Source organism: Ambystoma mexicanum, chromosome 5q (genome assembly GCF_040938575.1).
Source record: "Ambystoma mexicanum isolate Mex_15411 chromosome 5q, UKY_AmexF1_1, whole genome shotgun sequence".
NCBI classification, from domain to species: domain Eukaryota; kingdom Metazoa; phylum Chordata; class Amphibia; order Caudata; family Ambystomatidae; genus Ambystoma; species Ambystoma mexicanum.
This window is the reverse complement of record NC_090933.1, coordinates 1,331,999,910-1,332,010,226: the sequence shown is the minus strand read 5'-3', so window position 1 is coordinate 1,332,010,226 and position 10,317 is coordinate 1,331,999,910. Positions and strand designations below refer to the sequence as shown.

General features: G+C 40.3%; 1 long non-coding RNA gene across 1 annotated transcript in view; it reads right to left on the bottom strand.

The window, feature by feature from the left end:
- Positions 1-530: 530 nt before the first annotated feature.
- LOC138498091 (uncharacterized) overlaps positions 531-10,317 on the bottom strand; it is a 62,399-nt gene continuing 52,612 nt past the window's right edge. Inside the window, exons 3-5 of the long non-coding RNA XR_011278695.1 lie at positions 1,518-1,581; positions 1,324-1,392; positions 531-1,226 (exon numbers count right to left, since the gene is read on the bottom strand). This is a non-coding gene — a long non-coding RNA (uncharacterized lncRNA). The remainder of the gene's footprint in view (positions 1,227-1,323; positions 1,393-1,517; positions 1,582-10,317) is intronic.

Below are 10,317 nucleotides of genomic sequence, written 5' to 3'. Positions count from 1 at the left end.
ACCACTGAGCTCCTATGGAACATTGTTGTTTTGTGAATCAAGACATGAAGCTTGGGGATGGGAACCCCGGAGCTCCTATGGAACATTGTTGTTTTGTGAATAAAGGCATGAAACTTGGGGAAGGGAACTCCTCATAATACGGTTTTACTTTGAGAGTTTATTTTTGGGAGAAATTGGAATTCCTTGTTATCGATACTGTATATTGTTATTTTTGAAAAGCACAGAAAAAGCACAAGAACTTGAGTGTGAATTCCTTTTACGTGTCTACCAATGAGTGGGAATTTCACTCAGACTTGGTAATGAAATCTGCCTGCCCCTTACCCTCTGATTCAAAAGGAGGGGGATATCAGGTAAAAGAGAGGGGAGTAAACCTGATACAAATAATATGTCAATATAAAACAGACTCCCTGTCTCGTAAGGTAAGGTGAGAAAAATCGCTAGACTACGGGGTATGCATCACCTGTAAACACTTGACATCACAAAACCGTTACAAACAAGTGCATGGAAAATGAAGCCAATAGCACTCTAACTCAACAGTATCACACATATTTTTAATGCAAGATTATAAAACACAATTCAATAAAACATCATAAACAACTGTATAAAATATCCCAAAGTGCGAAGTGCAGATACCTGAAAGGTGTGATTGGCACCTCAGGGTGTCAACTGTGCAAAATATGCAATCTTGTTACAATAATGTAAGCACCTATTTACAACACACAAATGGCAAACAAAACACAATGTTGGACACCATTCAGTGAAATATTCATTTCTGTAGAATCCGAATCCTGGTTGGTAAATGATAGAAACCACAGTCACAAAGACAGCAAAAGAAAACAAGCAATGCACAGAGTACTCCAATCGAGAGTTACTCTAAAGTTGATGTGTACGCTGTCTAATGCTTTGTTAACATCACATGTGGTAATTGATCCACCTCCAAACACTTGGTTATAGTGTTAAAATAAACCCTACATGTTTCGTTCCTACAGCTAGTAATATAAATACAGGATTCTTTTCAGGGGCATTATATTTCTCAAGCGTGGACCCATAGGGTCACAACTTTCAGTGGTTTACAAACACAGTCCAAATCTAAGTTTGGGCAACAAACAACTGGTGTTTAAATTGAAGGTGACATTGCTCAAATGCATCCCCAAAGGAACAATTGCAAAGTAGCTTGTTCCATAGGCTCTTCTCTGTATAGTAGAGTTCAAGCGTCTAGACCAAACCTGGGTACAAAAGCAAAAGAGAGGGACCTAATTAGTAATGGTCACCAGTGTTATTATCCACTGTGTCAAATATAAGCGGTATAATAGTGGTGCTTACCGTCTATTAATGTCGGTATCGCATCCTGTGAGGCTGGTAACGGAGTCTGTAATCCAGTCACTTTTATCCCTATGGATATACAAAAAGGACACATGGGGTCCTGTCATCAAAATCGAGAAGCGGTGGCAGACAAGGAGTAAATCGCTTAGCAGATCGTCACAAGTTTATACCGGAGAGAGAGTTATAGTACTTACTGTCATTCTCTCCGGTGTACTGTTATAAAGTTGAAAAAGATGTTGTAATCGCGCGTGGTTATACCTAAAGGACAAAGCACGCTTTAATTAGCAGATAGGTTAAAGTATACATGTGTTAGACATTAATGTATACATCAAGATAGTGTTCAAACAGAGCACGTCTTAGTATAAGTGAAGGGGAAGAAACGATTGCGACAATCTAAAAGAGCTGAATCCATATGGTGGCACTAGTTCATGCCTCATTAGGTCGAGCAGTAAAGTAAACACAAAATTATATTCGTGCCCTAATATGTAAAATATCTGGAGCTGCAGAGTGAGGAAAACAAATGTCAGGAGTGAAAATAAAGTGGCATATGCATCACTCTTTATGGAACCAAAATGTGCTGGGCCATGCAAAAGATGAGGAGAGTGCGATCTATATGGAGTGCGCGCGGGAGGAAGTTGCATACATTGGGAAACAGATTGCCAACATTGCTGAGAAGTGTACATTAACGGTACAGTGGTACGCATCCCTACCCAGTATTGAGGGAGGAGAAAAACTATAGTCAATGTAAATCGGGATTAGAATTAGAGCCAGCTCCACATCGGTGCACTCACCAAAGGGTAAAGGTCCAACGGGAAGCAGAGTGATGGTGTATATTGAATAACACACCAGAGCAGCGAACTCAGCACCATGTCCGCCATATCACGGGATAGAGTGCACGTCAACCCAAATTACACATGCGTACTGCGTCAGTGGTCCGATGTGATAGAAAAAGGACTGCTGAACGGTACTATAGATCCATAACGCCATGTTAGAATGGTAGCGTTACGAATTAGAATTAAGGATCTAGGAGTGAGATCTAGGAGTGAGTTGACGGCTTCGAGTACATCTAATATAGTACTCTATATGTTATCTGCATTTCTGGTAAAGAAGGGGGGTAGGAGTATTGGGGGGGGTCCCTAATTAAGGGGACCATCATGTTAATTTAAACAAAGGTAACTCGCCCCACTCATCTAGATAGTATACTGAAGTGGATAATACTAATGCGGCATAACGGAGCACAATCGATCACATGGACCGCAAAGTAGTGCACAACCACCAGTTTTTTGTCTAAATTATAAACACATTCCAATCTATATTTTCATTCAGGCCCGTGAGGTGGCTTTTAGTAAGGAAGATCATTTTCTGTTCTTGTATACTGAGCATTTGTTTACTGTTACAGGTATTGTCAGACTGTCCAATTTTCATTACTACTGACCACCTTAATTCTTCTGGTTTGTGGCCTAGGCTATTAAAGTGACCAGTTAGGGGTGCATTTAAGGTATTGTTCCTTATGCAACTTTTATGTTCCCCTATTTTGACCTTTATTTTTCTTTCAGATTGTGTAAATTACCATCATGGAATTACAATTGCTCAAGGATCTTTGTTCCCACAATTTAGGTAGCCCAAATCAATGTTCTTGGTTCTTTTGGTCTGTGCACAACAACTACATTGTCCACACGGGCTCTGTCCAGTTGGTTTAGGTAAGCCCCATTGTTCTGTAATTGTAGTTTGTTTCTGCTTAATCATCACATCATTTCTCATTGTTAATTCCTTCAAAATTTTGCATCTTTTTTTTAAAATTTTATTTAAATGTTTTTGGGTTGTCTTTCAAACCTTTCATTTCATTTACTTATTTTGGATCACTTTATTTCGCCTTCTTTTCCATGAGATATGCATAGACCTTTCTGATTTTAAAGGTCTTTTCATCCTTTGTCGTTTCTTAGCCTATCTGTGGCTGTTCCATGAAGTTGTTCCAGAATGAGACCACAGCATATATCCATTTTATTTTCCTTTCCCACTAGGATTGAAGCCCATCTGTCTTTGGGTGTACGTTTTGCTTGGTTCTGCATAAACCATCCAACAGACAGATTTCTTTTCTCGCTTAGAGCTGGGCAGATCATTATTATGTGGTGTAGACTCTCTAATGTTGCTTCCTTGCCGCAGAATCTGCAGAATTTCTTTTGTTCTGTTATTATATTCCATGCCGCCATGATTATAAAGCATATTTGGACCTAGCCTCATTTGTCTTTATCCAGTAATTTTCTATCAATCTTTTTTTTGCTCTCTGTGGTCTGTTTATGAGCTGATCTCTGGATATTCCTTCGTCTTCGCATTTAGCTTTGATGACATTTTTCCACAGTTCCAAAGGTTGAGCTGTCATCTCACTTTCTTTGTCTTGTAGAATTTCTATCGGTGGTGGAAAGTTCTCGCTTGTTATCTTTCTGTATAGGTCTAATTGCTTCCAGAGGACACGAGATTGCAGTGATTGTGGAGCTAGTTCTGCTCTAATACGTGGCATGGGAAATGATGGGGGTAGATTTAGAACTTTCCACCAGAACAAGCCTTCAATTTGTTGCCATACATTTTTGTCTATAATCAGCATTGATTCTACGCCATATGAAAGTATGGCCATCACTTTCTGTTTGTATAACATTGTTATTGGTGTCATGGAGAATTTTCCATATTTTGCGTGTATTACCTTTGCTTGCCGTGCTAAGGCTCACGCTTTGTTCTTGAGGAGTGCTACTGTTTCTGTTCTGATGCCGATTGATTTAGCCATATGCCAAGGTATTTTACTTTGTTCACTTCCTCAATTTTTTCTTTTCCAATATAATAGGCATATTTTCATCCTTTCTTGCTGTGTTGTTTCTTCAGAGTCATAATTTTAGTTTTGTTCACATTTATTATCAGTTGGTTTTTGTCCATATACGACTGTATGTTGTCTATAGCAATTTGCAGGCCCCGTGGGGTTTTAGCAAGTACAACTATGTCATCCGCAAAAATGATGCACGTTGTTATTGTACCATTCAGTTTTGGTGGATTGATCCGGGGTGTGTGGATGCATCCTTCTAAGTCTGCTGTGTAAAGGTGAAAGAGGGTAGCGGCCAAGGCGCATCCTTGTTTTAATCCATTGGTTGTTTTTATCTTGCTAGAGAGTATGCCTTCTTTACTCATTCTTATCTTGATGGATGTGTTCTGATATAGTAGCTTAATTGGTTCCAGGATGTTATTAGGACATTCCCAATCGCTGAGCTTTTTCCAAAGGAGTTTTCTGTTGACTGTGTCGAATGCGAGTTTTAAGTCTATGATTCCGGGGTATATTTGTGTCTTTGATTGTATGGCTTGATGCTTTAACAGGTTGATGTTGGTTCCTATATTTTTAGCAAATCCAGTCTGCCTCTTTGCATATTTTTTTTCCTTTGTTGCCCAGTTATTCAGCTTCCTCAGTAGTATTCTTGAAAATACTTTCCCGAGAGGGTCTAGTAAAGCCAGTGGGCGGTAATTGCAGGGTTCTTCCACAGGGCCACTTTTGTAAATTGGTATGATGATGGCCTGCTGCCATGTTTCAGGTATGTTTTTGGTTGTTTGTATGAGACTGAATATGCTGTTACATATAGATCTCCATATTTTCGGATTATTTTTGATTATCATATTAGTCAATCCGTCGGGTCCAGGGGCTCTTGACATATTTAAAGCTTTTATTGCTTCATGGATATCATCCATCTCCCACTCAAGCTGCCATGTAGCAATCTTTGCCCGTTTGTCGGTGTGTTTGTCCATTGTCTTTTCTCCATAAAGTTCCCTGAAGTATTTTATCCAACTTGCTTCTGGTACGTTTGCTGTCATGGCATCTTGGATCCGAGGCTGCGCGTTGAGTAGAGTCCATAACTGTTTCGTGTTCCGGTTACTTACAGCGTGCAGCATTTCCTCAGCGTCGACTTGGAGCATCATTGCCTTGTTGTTTTTCATCCAATTTTTATGTTGTTGTTTTGCCCGTTTGATTTCTGATGCCGTATCTTTCGTATTCTCTTTCTTTATTTGCTTTATTGTGTGTCTCAGATCTTTCTTTTTTCGTGCAATTTTCAAGTTATATGCATGTTGGTGGATCTGTACAGTTGTTTGGGTTGTTTTTGTGTCTTTCATATATGGGAGAAGGAGCCAACCATAGTTCATCCTTTCCTTGTCTTCCAAGTTTGATTTTGTCATAGCATCAGGAAGCTTGTTCACATTCTGTTGACTAATCCTTAAGCTGCTCATTCCTTTGTTTATTTCCATTATCGGTAGACGACAGGTAGCTTTCTTCGTGGGCACAATATTCAAACATCTTTTCAACATGTAATGATCGCTGTTTGGGTTTTTGAGATTGGTTGAATATGTTATCTCTTTGTGTATGTCTTGTGACATGTAGATGTAATCTATTATTGCAGTTTTTCCGCCCATTGCCCAGGTTTCCATCATGCTTCTTCCAGTGTTGTCCATGCAATCTGATCTCAACAGATATCTGTTTGCAGTTTCTTTGCTCCATTGTCTAGCTCTATTTTCCAAAACGTTGTTGTTTATTAGACAGCCTTCCCTATTGAATAGATGTATATTTAGGTCGCCGCAAATGATGAATTCTGTTAGGTCTTCGGTCTTTGCTTGGTCAATTGTTGAAAATACGCTATCTATAAAGAGTTCTTTTATTGCATTGGGATTCCAATATACGTTTATTACACACCAAATAAAGTTTTTATCTGTGCTTCTGTTGGTATTGGGTACGGATTGGGTGTTATTAATGTTTATTGTGGTGGCCTGAATCCAAGGAAGTATGTTTTCCGACTTGATTATTTCGATATTTGCTGTGCATTTTAGCATAGTCAATAGTCCTGCTGATGGATGGCCCTTTTCTCTATGTATCGCAGGGTTCTTCAATGTCGTAAATCGGTCAGATATAGGTTGTTCTTTTATCCAGGGTTCTTGTATGCAAACTATATCACAGTCATTTAGTATTTCTCCTGTATCTCTAAACAAATGCTTGTGTCCACGTGTGTTCCATGAACATATTGAGATCATGGCCTTCCTGTTGTTCTTTCGTTGTTATCTTTGGTCATAGGGGCTTTCATATTCGCTCACATCTGAATCGTTGTATTGTCTCCATATTCCTTTTTCTTTCCTTGATTCCTGCCACTTTCTCTGCGTTTCTTCGCTTCCACTGTTCTCATGCATCTTACTCCTTATCTGAGTCTCTTTGTGTGTGTTGAAGATTTCTTTTCCGTTATTCCATTCGTTACTCTTCTGTGGCATCATTGTTTGGCTGTCAAATTTCATCTGCTGTTTTCCAGTTTTGGGCTCTTGGAATTCTGATTGTGCTATATCAAAGCCTAGTTGTTTTAGAGTCTTCTCATTTTGGATCATTTTTGTTAATGCTTTTTCATTTGCAAATTCAATCCATACCGAAGTATATTAGCCAAGGAGGCTGAAAAGCAGAAGCATCAAAGTTGGGAGAGTGGGTAGGAGTTCACATATGAAAAGCCCTGGCAGGAGAGTATACCAGACTGTTGCAAAAGGTGTAAAAGAAATCCTGACAGGGAAATACACGGGGAGAGTTGGAAGTGAATAAGATATGACATAGCCAGCAGGCTGTGTTGGTTTAAGAGACAGGCAGAAGAGTACACCAGGTATGCCAACAACACATAAAAAGACAACGAGTTTGAAGATAAATGTTGCTGTTAACACAAGGAAACGTCAAGAACTGTTCTTTTGAACCCGGAATAGGCAGTCTGACTAATCACAATCTGCCTTTCCTGGTTGCGATTCGCCATCACTGCTTGCAGTAGCGGAAAAAAAAAAGAATAAGGAAAAGGAAATAGCTGCCATTAAAATAGAAAAGGGACTAGGTCCCTTTCGGATGACAGCAGCCATTTTGAGCCTATTTTCAACGGCCGCCATCATCTGAAAAGGGAGCTAATCCCTCTTCCATTTTAATGGCAGCAGCCATTCTTTTGTTGTCAGTTTCAAACCTCCGCCCGACAGGGGAAGCGTCACACACATGCATCTCTGATACGGCACCCCCCCCAGAAAACTATCTGCATGCCAGGAAATTCCAGGGTGCGAGTAGCTTTCACGCCCCTCAGCCGGAACGGACATGGCATTGAACAGCCTGTAGCTGAACATTTATAAACCACTCAAGGCCAAAGCCATCATCCTTTTCATGTTTTTGTTTGGAGTGTGAGGGTCAGAATAGTACTTTGGACACAGGATGGTTTGGATTGGACATTCTGATACTAAGAGATCCTTAGTTTTGAGTTTAAGTAGGGAAACTCTGCTAGTGCAGGGACAGCAAGGCCTTTTCCCAACCCAGTTTGGGTTAGAAGTCTTCAGCCGAAATCATGTCTAACTTGTGTCCCAGTATCATTTCTGATACCTCGGTTATCACAATCCCATGAAAAGAAATAAACACTAGAGTAATCAAAATCCCATACAAAAGAAAGTTCATCCATCGCTTTTGTTCAAAGTGTAAGAAAAGTGGCAGGTCATGCTAACAAATGTTTATACAAGACAGGAAATATATGGGTTTAATTCACTGGAATAATTACAACATTTTGTATATATTAATTAATTTGTGAGCACTTACCTTCATTTACACAATTTTTTCTCTTTGATGCCATATCGTCTTCAGTTTAGGATTATGGTATGGAAGGGCACACCATGCAGATTTGAATACCAGCACCTCCTTCTCTTTACCCCACCTGCTCTGTCACGACCAGCTCCCTCCAAGTACACCACTTTCCCACCCCTCCACAGACCCCATTACCCACTCCTCTTTAACCCACCTGCTCCATCACGACCAGCTCCCTCGATGTTCACCTCTTTCCCACTCCTCCACTAAACCCATTACGACCATCTATTTACCCCATCTCCTCCGTCACAACACACTCTCTCCATTTTCATGACAATAAAGTTTAAAAAGTGGACAATAACATTCATTACAGCATAAAACTGGAATAGAGGTGGTCACCCCACTAAAACAATTGAATCACCTCGGTTCCAGGAAGCAGTTTACACAAATGTGAAGCCAGAAAAAAAGATTTAATACACAAATGAAGTTATTACTAACAATTTCATTTAATGTTAACACAGTGACATATTGGCGGAAAATCAATATTCATTTTATCACCATTTCCTTCAGTGTATGAATCCCGGTGGGAGACTTTTACATTAGACATGTCAGTTTATCCAAGACCAGCCTTATTTTATAAACATTTATGTCCACTATTCCTTCTTGGAATTTAGAGAACAGCTGTGATATCATTACACCCACAACTCTTTCATTTCAGACAGAAAGGCACCATTTCATTTCCAAATGTGCATGAGTTTTATTGTTTCATAACACAGCAAACATTTCTATTCCATTTGCCCTTTCTACTCTATTCACAAAATGTCACTTTTCTAAAATGCATGTAAACATAATTTTATGGAACACTTGACATCTTCTCTGGACTCTTCTCACCAAACCAATTTCTCATAAGGTAGTGCTTTAATGGTGGGCATGCACCCTCCCTTGTGTAACTGCACCTCCATATGCCGATCCCAGGCTAGGGAACCATATACTTATGCTGCAACAGAGCTAGGCAATAGTGTAATACAGTAATGGGATCCTAAGGAGAAAAGAACACAGTAGTGCTGTAGAAAATGCTACAAAAAGTGGAAACGATGTGGCATTCAGCAAGGATGGCACACCAGGTGAGGCATGCATTTCTTGGAAACTGACTTCTGGAGTGATATTGGAGACTCCAGTTTTATGGATTCCATTCACCATGTTTTCCCTTTGTAAAACAGTCTTTGCACATGTGTTGTGCCAAGTTTAGTCTAATTAGCCATAGGAGATAGAACTTTCTCCAATTTAATTAACAAGGTCCGCAGATAATTTAAATGTGGGGTATTTTAATCCCCATGTGTTGATGTTGAAAGTAAGAGTACTTTGTGGGTGTGTACACATGTAATTCTAGTAGAGGCATTTCGAATGGATTCCTTCCTGCCACAGATTCCTCATCTATGTTATCCATATCCCAGGGCAGCTGTTCTCTGGAAACATTTCTTCCGTGAGGGACTCTGCATGGCTCTGTGTTGGGTCCATCCAAAGCCTCTTTGTGCCAGAAATGACACTGAGGCCAGTATAAGTAGTCGAGCCATTCCCCATGACCCTTTCCACACTTCAACGACATCACGCCATGGACTCTGTGGCTCTGTGGGAATATGTCCCGCTTCCCATCAACACTTATGTTGAAAAGTATGACACAATGAGGAAGGCGGCCAGATCCCATTTGGGTTGGAGCCCATGAGTTCTAGAGAGGAGAAGGACTAAGTTCTATGGGAGTGGCGACATGCTGGACTTGGCAGCTGAACTGCCAGGGCACAGCGGTATGGACACTTCCCTGGAGTTGGACATTCCACCAGCACCAACACCATGTAAACCTCCAGCTGCTTTTCAGTGCCTGATGGGAAAGGGGGCCAATACCCTGGGTTACTCTCCGCCGCCTAGGTCCAGAGTGCATCACAAACTCTGCGACATTCTGGGCGATGCACCACAGAGGCACGCCCTATTTACGGAAAGGTTTCTGGAGAACAGCTGTGCTAGGATATGGATATCATAGATGAGGAAATCGTGGCAGGTATATCCATCAGAAAAAACATTACCGAAAGGCAAGTTATTTGTTAGTTTACTTATGTAGAAACAATTGTAACTTTGTAATTCAAACTTCTTTATGACTAGCGATTCATGTAAAATAAAATATAAATGTTTACTTTTTAGTTTCTCTACATATCAGGCAGAAATCCCTGTAGGCTGCCATTCACTGGTACTGCCTGGCTGGCATGACTGGGCTGAACATATTCACGAACCTGAGTGGGAGAAAGCAGGAAAGTTGGCACCTATTTGTCTATTGCTTCCAATTTTACAGTTGGGAGTTTTGCTACTTTCTTAAAGTTAGTAATTGTCAATTTGTGTGGAGTAAT